We start from the raw sequence: 14,371 nt of genomic DNA, 5'->3' as shown, positions 1-14,371 counted from the left end.
TCGAAGGTGTTTTGGCCCCAAATTTGGTAGATGTGATCCTTGTATTTTTTTTGGCATGCACAAAAAAAGTCAGCTAAAAACTCGAAGTGTAGAAGATTTTTTGACAATTTGAAAAAGTGTCCCCATTTTTTACACTTGAATGGCTATTGGTAGCAAACCTGTAAAATCTCATATGCTCTTTATGGGGGTGTGAGTTCTCAAGGTTTGTTGAGGGATAGAGGGCCAATATAAGGGCCAAGTACCAGCACCCATCGCACATCATGTGCGCACACCCCCTTGCCCCCTAATCATCGGAACCCCCAATATTGTCGATCAGGTTCTCCAGCGATGCTCCAGTGATAGTGCCCAGGGCAAAAAGAATGTGGCACTAGCACATGCTCAAGCCCAGCATGTGCATTGTGGCTCAAAATCAAACTTCGGCCAAGGCCTTAACCATCAACGGCACATGATGGCACATGGTGATGGCACATGCATCAACCATCATCGGCATAGGGTGCCCTTTGGTACGGGCACTTACCTCGACCGCCATCGACACAAGCTGGCCCCTGGTATAGACACTTGCCTCGAGCACCATCGACACATGCATGCCTCGATGAGCATCGACAAAAGATGGCCCTTGGTGTGGGCAGTTGCCTCGAGCACTGTTGGAATGTTGGGCCTTGGTGAGGGCACATGCCTCGACCACCATCATCACAAGCTGGCCATTGGTATAGGCACTTGCCTGGACCACCATCGACATATGCCATGCCTCGATCAACATCGATAGAATATGGTCCCTGGTGCGTGCAGTTGCCTTGATCACTATCGGCACATGCTGGGCCTTGGTGCAGGCGGTTGCCTCGAGCACTATCAGCATAAGCTGACCCTTGGTGTCACTTGCCTCGATCACCATCGGTAGAAGATGGCCTTTGGTACGAGAGGTTACCTCAAACACTATCAGCACATGCTCAAACACCGTCAGCACATGCTGGGCCTTGGTGCAGTCGGTTACCTCGTACACCATTGGCACGCGTTGGGCCATGGTACGGGTGTCTCACCCTAGACGGGTGCTCCAGGCACATCAGACTCACCAGCATGTGACCCAGAGGTTAAAGCCCACACACCAGGCGCGCTAGTGGGTATTTACGCATAAGACCTAGGACAAAAGGCCAGAACACCTGCCCAGCTTGCAGGCTGCTCGCTCCACATCCAAAGGGGCTCAAGGTGGGAGATATGCAAGTGAATCTTTTGAAAGCTTGCAAGATCAGTAGGAGCCTCTTGGCAGATTTGGTTGACCCTAGAATTCAGGAGTTAGAATCCTGATTGATTGTAATCTTTGTAATCCCTTGATTTTAGCCTTTATTCTAGGGATATTACCATTAATTGTAGCTGGAGTCTCAACTATAAATAGAGGACTGCTCCACCTTCATTTGTACACCATCAAACACTTCTGTTTCAATGAATATAGAGCATGTTTCCAGCATTCTGCCTTGTTATCCTATTTCTCTTTAACTTACGTAATCAACCCTTCCATTGTCCTGTGCCCGCATGCTTGTGTTTTAGGCTGACTTTGGCATAAAAGAGAAGATTCCAAGCCTAAGGTCACATGGATTCTGAGTCTAAGGTCAGAGGCCATGACAGTTGGTATCAGAGCAAGTTTGGTTCTGTGTGTTTGTGTTATGTAGGTTAGATCATGATTGAGGAGATGGTATCCCAAAGCGACGTTGCTAGCCAACAACTAGAGGCCTAGGAGAAGGGGCGTGGAAGAGGTAGGAAAGCTAGTTCAAGAGATATATGGTCTACCATAGATGATAGGTTGACGAAGGTGGAGGTGACTATGAGTGACATGGCGGAGAAGCTTGAAGAAGTAGAGACTCACATTGCATCGCTAGACTCCAAAGGGGAGGAGATCCAAGGTGAGCTACAAACTGCTCTCAATAAAAGGCATGGACATGATCACCTAAAGGAATGAGGCCTTGAAGGTTGAAGTGGTGAACTTGCACGATGGCATGGGGGCCATGCGGATGGAGGAGCTTGCCAGCGAGCTTGTTGCTTGCAAGACTGCCATTGGGAATGGCATGTTTGCTAGAGTGTCTAAGTCCAGGATAGATGTCCCGAAGCCTAAAGAGTTCAAGGGAACTAGGGCGGCCAAGGAAGTAAACAACTACCTATGGGGTATGGAGCAGTATTTCCAGGCCATGGGCATGCAAGATGAGACAATAAAGGTAAGCATCGCTATTAAGTATCTCACTGATGTAGCCTTATTATGGTGGAGGCACAGGTGTGATGATGTTAGGCATGGGAGCACCAATATTAGAACCTGGACAGAGTTCCAAAAAGAGTTCAAAAAGTAATTTTACCCGGAGTATGCAGATGATGAGGTACGGGCAAAGTTACGCAGGCTAAGCCAGTAAGGGGACATAAGGGAGTATGTCCAAAAATTCTCTAAATTGATGCTATAGATCTCGGATCTAGGCGAGAAGGATGCCTTATTTGCTTTCATGGATGGGTTGAAGCCGTGGGTGAAGCATGAGCTACAACGGAGGGGAGTTCATGACTTGGCTAAAGCCATAACTACTACTAAGTCCTTGATAGACTTTAAGCCTCTAAACAAGTTTGAGTCTTTCAAGCCCAAGGGTAAGGGCAGGGATAATAGGGACCGAAAGAAGCAGTCCAAAGGAAAGGACCATGATCGGGAGTCTAAGGAGGGGGATCGAGATCGTTCAACCAAGGATGGCGAGAGGAAGCCACCAGCAAGCAACTGGAAAGCAAAAGGGGACCGAGAACCGCTAGCATGCTACCTATGTGGAAGGAGCCAAATAGCACGCAATTGCCCACAAAAGGGCAAGCTAGCTGCTGTAGACAAGAAGTCTGAGGAGGATCCAGAGTCAGGGGCAGCAAAGCTTAGGTTGTTGGTGCTCAATATTGTCCAGAGTAAGGGGAACCGTAAGCCAAAGGGCTTGATGTTTGCAGATCTGATGGTTACAGGTCAAAAAGTGAGAGCACTGGTGGACACAGGTGCTTCACATCTTTTTATTTTAGGTGATGGAGCCCAAAAGCTCAGACTAAAGGTGCAGAAAGGGATTGGTACCATTAAAATGGTGAACTCCAAGGAGGTTCCAGCCATTAGAGTAGCATGAGGAATGGAGTTACAGCTTGGAGACTGGAAAGGCAAGGAAACCATAGAGGTAATACCCCTTGATGACTATGAGTTTGTGATTAGGTTGGATTTCCTTATTTGGATTAACGCCCTCATTGTGCTTTTTGGCAATTGTATTTGCATCTTGGATGCACGATGCCAATGCCTAGTACCATTGAAAAGAGGGTCTAGAGTTGGGTTGCGAGTGGTGTCAGCCATCCAATTTGCCAAGGTGGTAAGTAGAAAAGAAAACACCTTCTTGGCAGCCTTGAAGTATGATGAGCCAAGGAAGAAGGAGATCGAGTCACCCTTGAAGGTGCTAAAGGTGTTGAAGACCTTTAGTGATGTGATACCCGTAAAGCTGCCTAGCCAGCTACCACCTAAGAGGAAGGTGGACCACAAGATCGAGCTAGTGTCTGAGGCCAAGCCACCAGCTAGAGGCCCTTACTGAATGTCCCCACCAGAGTTAGAAGGACATCCAGTCGTATTCGAGAATAGGAAGCTGAACGAGATTGAGCGTAAATACATGGTCCAAGAGAAAGGGATGACTACAGTGGTGCACTACTTGCGCACTTGGCACCATCACCTGTTCGGGTTGAGGTTCATGGTTAGGATGGACAATGTGGCGACCAGCTACTTCCAGACACAAGAAGCTATCCCTTAAGCAGGTGAGATGGCAAGATTTTCTTACAGAACTTGACTTTCAGATGGAGTACAAGCTAGGGTGGGTGAATTTGGTGGTAGACGCCCTGAGCAGGAAGGCTAACCTTGCTGCCATTAGCCAACCAGAAGGGTCACTAGTGTCGTGCATCAAGGAAGGACTTGTGTATGATCCTACAGCCAAGGCTCTTATGAAGTACGCCCAGCAAGGTAAGACTAGGTGATTTTGGGTACAAGATGGTTTGTTGTACACCATGGGTAGTAGACTGTTTGTGCCATAGAATGGAAAGCTCCACAAGGAAGTTTTGCAATAGTGCCATGATTCAAGGTGGGCTAGACACCTAGGAGTGAGCCGTATCTTTGCATTGCTAAAGGACCGGTACTACTGGCCGCACATAAGGGACGATGTGGAGGCCTATGTGAAGACTTGTCTTATGTGCCAACAAGACAAGGTGGAGCTCAAGAAACTAGGCGGTCTCTTGGAGCTATTGCCAGTGCCAGAGCGACCATGAGAGAGTGTTTCTCTGGATTTTATAGTCGGTCTACCCAAAGTAGAGGGGTTTGGAAGCATTATGGTAGTGGTGGACAAGTTTTCCAAGTATGGAATCTTCATTCCAGCAACCAAGGACTGCTCAACCGAGGAGGCAACTCAATTGTTCATGAAGAACATGGTTAAGTATAGGGGAGTGCTGAGGACCATTGTTAATGATCGGGATGGGCGTTTCATGGGTAGGTTCTGGACTGAGTTATTCAAGTTGTTAGGGTCAGACTTGAACTTTTCCACTAGCATGCATCCATAGACCGATGGGTAGACTGAGCATGTAAATGGACTATTGGAGGTCTACCTCAGGCACTATGTGAGTGCCACACAAAGGGACTGGCCAAAGCTACTAGATGTTGCATTGTTTTCCTACAACTTACAAAGGAGCGAGGCAACGAACCAGAGCCCATTTGAGGTTGTGACAGGGCAACAACCACTAACACCCGGTTCGATTGCTTCAAGTTATACATGGTCAAATCCAGTAGCATACAAGTTTACCAAGGCATGGTAGGAGCAAACTGACTTGGCCAGAGTCTATCTACACAAGGCGGCAAAGAGGTCGAAAAAGTGGGCAGACCAGAATAGGCGGGACATGCAGTTCTAGGTTAGAGACTTGGTGTTGGTGAAGTTGCATCCCATTGTGCGCCACAGAGTGCTGCACAAAGGCCTAGTTCGAAGGTATGAGGGACCTTTCTGAGTAGTCAAGAGGGTAGGCAAGGTTGCCTACAAGCTATATATGCTACCCAAGTTGAAGGTACACCCGATGTTCCATGTAAGCATGCTCAAGCTGTTCCATGAGAATGAGGAAGATCCAGAATAGGCAGAGTCAAAGTGTGCACCATTGGGAGCAAGGGCCTTATATGAGAAGAGGTCCATAGCATCATAGCTAACTGAAAGGTGAGACGAAAAAACTATCAACCAAGACAAGAGCACATAGTGTACTAGAAGGGACTTCCAAACAGTGAGGTGAGCTGGGAACTAGCAGAGGACTTATGGTAGTTCGAGGACCACATAAAGTAGTACCATACAGAGGACATAATGAGGGCATTGCACAATCAGGTGAGGGAGAATGTCATACCCTGAGCGGGTGCTCCAAGCACATCAGGCCCACCAGCACGTAAGCCAGAGGTTGAGGCTTGCACACTAGGCACACTGGTGGGTCTTTACACGTAAGGCCTAGGAGACAAGGCCAAAATGCCCGCCCAGCTTGCAGGCTAGCCCGTGAGGCCAAGGCATGGCTTGCAGGCTACTTGCACCACATCCAGAGGGGCCCAAGGTGGGAGATACGCAAATGAATCTTCTAGAAGCTTGTAGGATCAACAGGAACCTCTTGACAGATTTGGTTGATCGTAGAATTTATGAGTAAGAATCCTGATTGATTATAATCTTTGTAATCCCTTGATTTTAGCCTTTATTCTAGGGATATTGCCATTAAGTGTAGCTGAAGCATGAACTATAAATAGAGGTCACTTCACCCTTATTTGTGCACCATTAAACACTTCTGTTTCAGTGAATACAGAGCATATTTCCAGCATTCTACCTTGTTATCCTGTTTCTCTTTAATTTGCATAATCAACCCTTCCCATTGTTCTAGTGCCCGCACGCTTGTGTTTTAGGTTAACTTAGACATAAAAGAGGAGATTCCAAGCCTAAGGTCACATGGATTCTGAGTCTAAGGTCGAAGCCCGTGACTCGGGCACATGCCTCGAGCTGGTGCTGGCAGTTGCCTCAACCACCATCGGCACGTGTTGGGCCTTGGTGCTGGCATATGCCTCGACCAACATCAGCACAAGCCGGCCCTTGGTGCGAGCACTTACCTCGACCACCATCGACAGAAGATGGCCTTTAGTGTGGGCGGTTACGTCGAACACCATCACACATACTGGGCCTTGGTACGGGCGGTTGTCTCGATCACCATCAGTAGAAGATGGCCCCTGGTACACGTAGTTGCCTCAAACACCATCAACACATGCTAGGCCTTGGTGCGGGCACATGCCTCAAGCTGGTGTGGGTGGTTGCCTCGACCACCATTAGCATAAGCTAACCCTTGGTGCGGGCACTTTCCTCGATCACCATCGGCACATGCCATGCCTCGATCAGCATCGGTAGAAAATGGCCCTTAGTGTGGGCGGTTGCCTCGAACACCATCGGCACAAGCTGGGCCTTAGTATGGGCAGATGCCTCGACCACCATCAGTGCATGCATGTCTCAATCACCATATGCATAAGCTGGAATCAATGTGGGCACCTACCTCGATCAGCATCGACAGAAGATGACACTTGGTGTGAGCAATCGCATTCAACACCATCGGCACGCACTGGCCCTTGGTATGGGCACATGCCTTGAACAACATCGGCACTTGCTCACCCTCGGTATGGGATATGCCTGTGTTGGAAAAAGTGTCCCCTTTTTAGACATTTTAACATCTACTGGTAGCATATCTATAAATCTCTAATGCTTTTTAGGGGTGGTGGTCTGGCACCCCCTCTCCCCTCCACGAGGGGAGTAGTTGTGCATGATGTGCCTCTCATTGCGTACACCCAAGGCAATGTCCCTCAAATGAAATACAGGGCATGCATGCTTTTCGACCATTTTATCTAACGATTGGTTGCTCTGGTGATCGGTAGATGCTTATGGCCTCGATCGGTTGGCGTGCATACAAAAAAGGGGAGCAAAGCTCGAGCTCGTGCATGTGGTAGATGCTACCCTAGACCGCAGACTAAGTCCTTAAATCGAGCAACGGCTCCCTGGGGTGGTGCAACTAGAAGCTATGATTACGGGCTTGACCCGACCAAGTCTTTCGGTATTTGATGGTCTCGCGGTCCCTTTTCGTTGACCATAAAAATGCCTTGGCCTCAACGAGGCCGTGCATGCAGCCAATGCAGCCCAAGACCCCAAGAACAAGTCCCCGAATCGAGCAACGTCCCCCTGGGATGGTGTTAGTAGAGCTCACGTGTGTGGTCTCGGCCAGGTCAAGCATTGTTGGTATCATGCCATTGTTGCCTGTTGGATGGCAGGGGCAGTCTCGTGGCCCTTGCTTGTGTTTTTCTCATACCAAGCTATTGTGGCGTGGCCTCACACATCATTTCCTTCACTCGCTCATTGAGTAATCGATCAGGTGGGTTGTGGACCGGCACGCGTGGATGCTGCCACTTGTATGTAATGGGCATATGAGTGGTACTATGGTTATGTGTGTTGATAAGCTTCGTGCTTGATGCATCAAACGGTCGACCCGTCATCCTCTTCAATCTCTCCCCATGCGATCCTCATACCCAGGAGGTGTGATCAGGATCCTGTGTTGCATACCTGAATCGATGGAAATCGAATGTCTTGCCATCCCTCATCCGTCTTGTGTCCTGAGGGGCTACGGGTCAGACGTCAATCATGGTCGGTGTTCCATGCATGCCACCTAATCCTCTGTGGCCGCATTGGTTCATCGACGTTCGATCGTGCTCTTAGATGCGAAATGTTTAGCGAGCGCGAGCTTTCAGCCTCCGTTCGTCTGATGCTATGCATTTCACGTGCTCGACACGCGTGACGCTTGCGCTCTGTGTTGGGCTCTCTTCACTGCTCGGTCGATGCATCAAGGCCCACGCGGTGCCAATATCCCGAATGAATGCTACCTAGTTGATCCTGCCAATAGTTATATGGTTGTCTCAAAGATTAAGCCATGCATGTGTAAGTATGAACTAATTCAGGTTGTGAAATTGCAAATGGCTCATTAAATCAGTTATGGTTTGTTTGATGGTATCTACTACTCAGATAACTATAGTAATTGTAGAGCTAATACATGCAACAAACCCCAACTTCTGAAAGGGATGCATTTATTAGATAAAAGGTCGATGCAGGCTATGCCCGTTGCTTTGATGATTCATGATAACTCGATGGATCGCATGACCTTTATGTCAATGACGCATCATTCAAAATTTTACCCTATCTACTTTCGATGGTAGGATAGTGGCCTACTATGATGGTGATGGGTGATGGAGAATTAGGTTTCGATTCCGGAGAGAGAGCCTAAGAAATGGCTATGACATCTAAGGCATGGTGCACGGTGATGGCACATGCATCGATCATTATCGGCACAAGCTATCCGTTGATACGGGCACTTGCCTCGACCACCAACGGCATAAGCTGGCCCTTGGTACAGGCACTTACCTCGATGAGCATCGATAAAAGATGGCCTTTGGTGCTGACGGTTGCCTCGAGCACCATCGACACGTGTTGGGCCTTGGTGCGGGCACATGCCTTGACCACCATCATCATAAGTTGGCCATTGGTACGGGCACTTGCCTGGACCACCATCGGCACGTCCCATGCCTCAATCAGCATCGATAGAAGATGGTCCCTAGTGCGTGTGATTGCCTTGAACTATATCGGTACATGTTGGGCCTTGGTGCAGGTGGTTCTCTCGAGCACCATCGGCACAAGCCGGCCCATGGTGTGGGCACTTGCCTTGACCACCATCAACAAAAGATGGCCTCTAGTGTAGGTGGTTGCCTCGATCACCATCGATAGAAGATGGCCCCTGGTGCTGACAGTTGCCTTAAACTCTATCGGTATATTCTGGGCCTTGGTGCGGGCACTTACCTCGACCACCAATGATAAAAGATGGCCCCTGGTGTGGGCAGTTACGTGGAACACCATCAGCACATGCTGGGCCTTGGCGTAAGCGGCTGCCTCGATCACTATCGGTAGAAAATGGCCCCTGGTGCAGACGGTTGCATTGAACACCATCGGCACATGTTGGGCCTTGGCGTAAGTGGCTGCCTCAATCACCATCTGTAGAAGATGGCCTCTGGTGTAGCCGGTTGCATCGAACACCATCAGCACATACTGGGCCTTGGTGCAGGCAGTTGCCTTGAACACCATCGGCATGTGCTAGGCCTTGGTGCGAGTGGCATGGGCTCCAACCTTAAACTCATAATCCGTGCGGCCTTAGGCTTGGAATCTCTTCCTTTATGCCTAAGTCAACCTAAAACACAAGCGTGCAGGCACTAGAATAATGGAAAGGGCTTATTACACAGAATGCTGGAAATATGCTCTGTATTCACTGAAACAGAAGTGTTTGATAGTGTACAAATGAGGGTGGAACAGCCCTCTATTTATAGTTGGGGCTCCAGCTACACTTAATGGCAATATCCCTAGAATAAAGGCTAAAGTCAAGGAGTTACAAAGATTACAATCAATCAGGATTCTAACTCCTGAATTCTAGGGTCAACCAAATCTACCAAGAGGCTCCTACTGATCTTACAAGCTTTCAAAAGATTCACTTGCGTATCTCCCACCTTGGGCCCCTCTGGATATGGTGAGGGTAGCTTCCAGGCCAGGACTTGGCCTCACGGGCTAGCCTGTAAGTTGGGTGAGCATTCTGGCCTTGTCTTCTAGGCCTTACGTGAAATACCTACCAGCCACCTAATGTGCGGGCCTCAACATCTGGCTCACATGCTGGTGCGCTTGGTGTGCCTAACGCGTCCACCCAGGGCATGACATTCTCCCCCACCTGATTATGCAACACCCTCATTGCATCTTCTGCATGCTACTACTTGATTTGGTCCCCGAACTGCCATAAGTCCTCTACTAGTTCCTAGCTCGCCTCACTGTCTAGAAGTCTTTTCCAGCGTACCAAGTACTCTTGTCTTGGTTGATAGTTTTTCTGTCTCACCTCCTGGTCAGCTATGATGCTGTGGACCTCCCTCTCATATGAGGCCCTTGTTCCTAATGGTGCACGATTTGACTTTCCCTATCCTAGATCTCCCTTATCCTTATGGAACGGCTTGAGCATGATTATGTGGAACATCGGGTGTACCCTCAGCTTGGGTGGCATATCCAACTTGTAAGCAACCTTGCCTACCCTCTTGACTACTTGAAAAGGTCCCTCACAGCTCTGAACTAGGCCTTTGTGTAGGCCCATGTGGCATACAATGGGATGCGGCTTCACCAACACCAAGTCTCCAACTTGAAACTGCACATCCCGCCTATTCTGGTCTGCCCACTTCTTCGACCTCTTTTTTGCCTTATGTAGACAAACTCTGGCCAAGTTAGTTTGCTCCTGCCATGCCTTGGCAAACTTGTATGCTACTGGATTTGGCCCTGTATAACTTGCAGCCATCAAACTAGGTGTTAGTGGTTGTTGCCCTGTCACAACCTCAAATAGGTTCTGGTTCATTGCCTCGTTCCTTTGCAAGTTGTAGGAAAATTGTGCAACATCTAGTAGCTTTGGCTAGTCCCTTTGTATGGCACTCACATAGTGCCTGAGGTAGACCTCCAATAGTCCATTCACATGCTTAATCTGCCCATCGATCTGTAGATGGATGCTGGTGGAAAAGTTCAAGTCTGACCCTAACAGCTTAAACAACTCAGTCCAGAAACTACCCGTGAAATGCTTGTCCCGATCACTAACAATGGTCCTCGGCACTCCCTAGTACTTAACCATGTTCTTTAGGAACAATCGAGCTGTTTTCTCGACTAGGCACTCTTTGGTTGCTGGAATGAAGATTTCATACTTGGAAAACCTGTCCACCACTACCATGATGCTTTCAAACCCCTTTGATTTGGGTAGACCGACTATAAAGTCCAGAGAAACACTATCCCATGGTTGCTCTGGCACTGCTAATCGGTCCAAGAGACTGCTTGGTTTCTTGAGCTCCACCTTGTCCGGTTGGCACATAAGATAAGTCTTCACTAAAGGTCTTCAGCACTTTTAGCACCTCTAAGGATGACTCGATCTCCTTTGCCCTTAGCTCATCATACTTTAGGGCTGCCAAGAAGGTGTCTTCTTCTCTACTTACTGCCTTGGTAAATTGGATGGTTGACACCACCTGCGACCTAACTCTAGACCCTCTCCTTAATGGCACTAGGCATTGGCACCATGCATCCAGGATGCAAATATAATTGGCAAAAGGCACAATAAGGGCATTAATTCGAACGAGGAAATCCAACCCAATCACAAACTCATAGTCGTCAAGGGGTATTACCTCTATGGTCTCCTTGCCTTTCGAGTCTCCAAGCTATAACTCCACTCCCCGTGCTACTCCAATGGCTAGAACCTCTTTAAAGTTCACCGTTTTAATGGTACAGGTCCCTTTTTGCACCTTTACTCTGAGCTTTCAAGCTCTATCACCTAAAACAAAAAAATGTGAGGCACTTGTGTCCACTAGTGTGCTCACATTCTGACCCGCAACCATTACATCCATAAACATCAAGCTCTTTAGTTTGTGGCTCCTCTTACTCTAGATAGCATTGAGCACCAATGACCCAAGCTTTGCTGCCTTTATCTCTGGCTCCTCGTCAGACTCCTTGTTTATAGCAGCTAGCTTGGCCTTTTGTGGGCAATTGTGCACTATGTGGCTCCCCACACATAGGTAGCATGTTAGTGGCTCTCGATCCCTCTTTGCTTTCCACTTACCTGCTGATGGCTTCCTTTCACCATCCTTGGTTGAACGATCTCAATCCCCATCCTTGGACTCTAGGTCACGGTCCTTCCCCTTTGACTATTTCTTTCGGTCCCTACCATCCCTACCCTTACCCTTAGGCTTGGAAAACTCGAACTTGTTCAGAGGCTTAAACTCTATCAAGGACTCAACAGTAGTCATGGCTTTAACCAAGTCATGAACTCCCCTCCATTGTAGCTCATGCATCACCCACGGCTTCAGCCCATCCATGAAAACAAATAAGGCATCCTTCTTGCCTAGATCCGAGATCTATAGCATCAGTTCAGAAAATATGTCTCCTTGTTGGCTCAGCCTGCGTAACTTTACCTACGCCTCATTATCTGCATACTCTGGGTAAAATTGCTCTCTGAACTCTTTTTGGAACTCTGCCTAGGTTCCAATCTTGGCACTTCCACACCTAACATCATCACACCTGCATCTCCACCACAATAAGGCTACATCAGTGAGATACATAGCAGCAGTGCTTACCTTTATTGTCTCGTCCTGCATGCCCATGGCTTGGAAATACTGCTCCATACCCCATATGTAGTTGTCTACTTCCTTGGTCACCCTAGTTCCTTTGAACTTTTTAGGCTTCGGGACATCCATGCTGGACTTAGACACTCTAACAAACATGTCATTCCCAATGGCAGTCTTACAAGCAACGAGCTCACTAGCAAGCTCCTCCACCCGTTGGCACATGGCCTCTATGCCATCGCGCAAGGTCAGCACTTCAGCCTTCAAGGCCTCATTCCTTTGGGTGATCACGTCCATGCCTTTATTGAGAGTAGCTTGTAGCTCACCTTAGATCTCCTTCCCTATGGAGTCTAGCGATGTAATGTGAGTCTCCACTTCTTCAAGCTTCTCCCTCATGTCACCCATAGTCACCTCCACCTTGGCCAGCCTACTGTCCATGGTAGACCATTTATCTCTTGAACTGGCTTTTCTGCCTCTTCTATACCCCTACTCCTGGGCCTCTAGTTGTTGGCTAGCAACATCACTTTGGGATGCCATCTCCACAATCTTGATCTAACCTACACAACACAAACATGCAGAATCAAACTTGCTCTGATACCAACTGTCATGGGATCTAACCTTAGACTCAGAATCCTTGTGGCCTTAGGCTTGCAATCTCTTCCTTTATGCCTAAGTCAGCCTAAAACACAAGCGTATGGGCACTAGAACAATGGGAAGGGCTGATTACGTAAGTTAAAGAGAAACAAGATAACAAGGCAGAATGCTAGAAATATGCTCTGTATTCACTGAAATAGAAGTGTTTGATGGTGTACAAATGAGGGTGGAGTAGCCCTCTATTTATAGTTGAGGCTCTAGCTACACTTAATGGTAATATCCCTATAATAAAGGCTAAAATCAAGGAATTACAAAGATTACAATCAATCAGGATTCTAACTCCTGAATTCTAGGGTCAACCAAATCAGCCAATAGGCTCCTACTGATCCTGTAAGCTTTCAAAAGATTCACTTGTGTATCTCCCACCTTGGGCCCCTCTAGATATGGTACGGGTAGTGTGCAGGGTAGGCTTTGGCCTCAAGGGCTGGCCTGCAAGCTAGGCGAGCATTCTGGTCTTGTCTCTTAGGCCTTACGTGAAATACCTACTAGCGTGCCTAGCGTGCGGGCCTCAACCTCTACCTCGATCACCATCGACACGTGCCATGCCTCGATCAGCATCAGTAGAAGATGGCCCATGATGTGGGTGGTTGCCTCGAACACCATTAGCACATGCTGGGCCTCGGTGCGGGCAGATGCCTTGACCACCATCGGTGCATGCATGCCTCAATCAGCATGTGCACCAGTTAGAACCAGTGCGGGCACCTATCTCGATTAGCATCGACAGAAGATGGCCCTTGGTGCAGGTAGTCGCATTGAACACCATTGACACGCATTGGCCCTTGGTGCGGGCACATGCCTCGACCACCATCGACACCTGCTCACCCTCGATGCGGGATATGCCTATGTTGAAAAAAGTGTCTCCGTTTTAGACACTTTAACATCTACTGGTAGCATATCTGTAAATTCTCTAATGCTCTTTAGGGGGTGGTGGTCCGACACCCCTCTACTCCCAATGGAGGGAGCAAGTGTACGTGATGGGCCTCCCATTGCGTACACCTAGGGCAACATCCCTCGAGCGAAATACAGGGCGTGCATGCCTTCTGATCATTTTGTCTGACGACTGGTTGCTCCGTTGACCGGCAGGTGCCCATGGCCTCGATCGATTGGTGTTCATACGAAAAAAGAGAGCCAAGCTAGAACCCGTGCATGTGGCGGATGCTGCCTTAGACCCCAGACCAAGTCCTTAAATTAGGCAACGGCTCACTGGGGTGGTGCAAGCAGAAGCTATGGTTGCGGGCTTGGCCCGACCAAGTCTCTCGATATTTGACGATCTTACGGTCCCTTCTCATTGACCACAAAAATGCCTTGGCCTCTACGAGGCCATGCATGCAGCCAATGCTGCCCAAGACCTTATGAACAAGTCCCTGAATTGAGCAACGTCCCCTTAGGGTGGTGTTAGCAGAGCTCACTCGTGCGATCTCAGCTAGGCCAAGCATTGGTGGTATCGCACCGTTGTTGCCTGTCGGATGGCAGGGGCAGTCTTGTGGC

Source organism: Durio zibethinus, chromosome 3 (assembly GCF_047325235.1).
Source record: "Durio zibethinus cultivar Kanyao isolate XHJ-2024 chromosome 3, ASM4732523v1, whole genome shotgun sequence".
In the NCBI taxonomy this organism is placed as follows: Eukaryota; Viridiplantae; Streptophyta; class Magnoliopsida; order Malvales; family Malvaceae; genus Durio; species Durio zibethinus.
The sequence above is the reverse complement of the archived record's forward strand: the minus strand, read 5'-3'. Positions refer to the sequence as shown.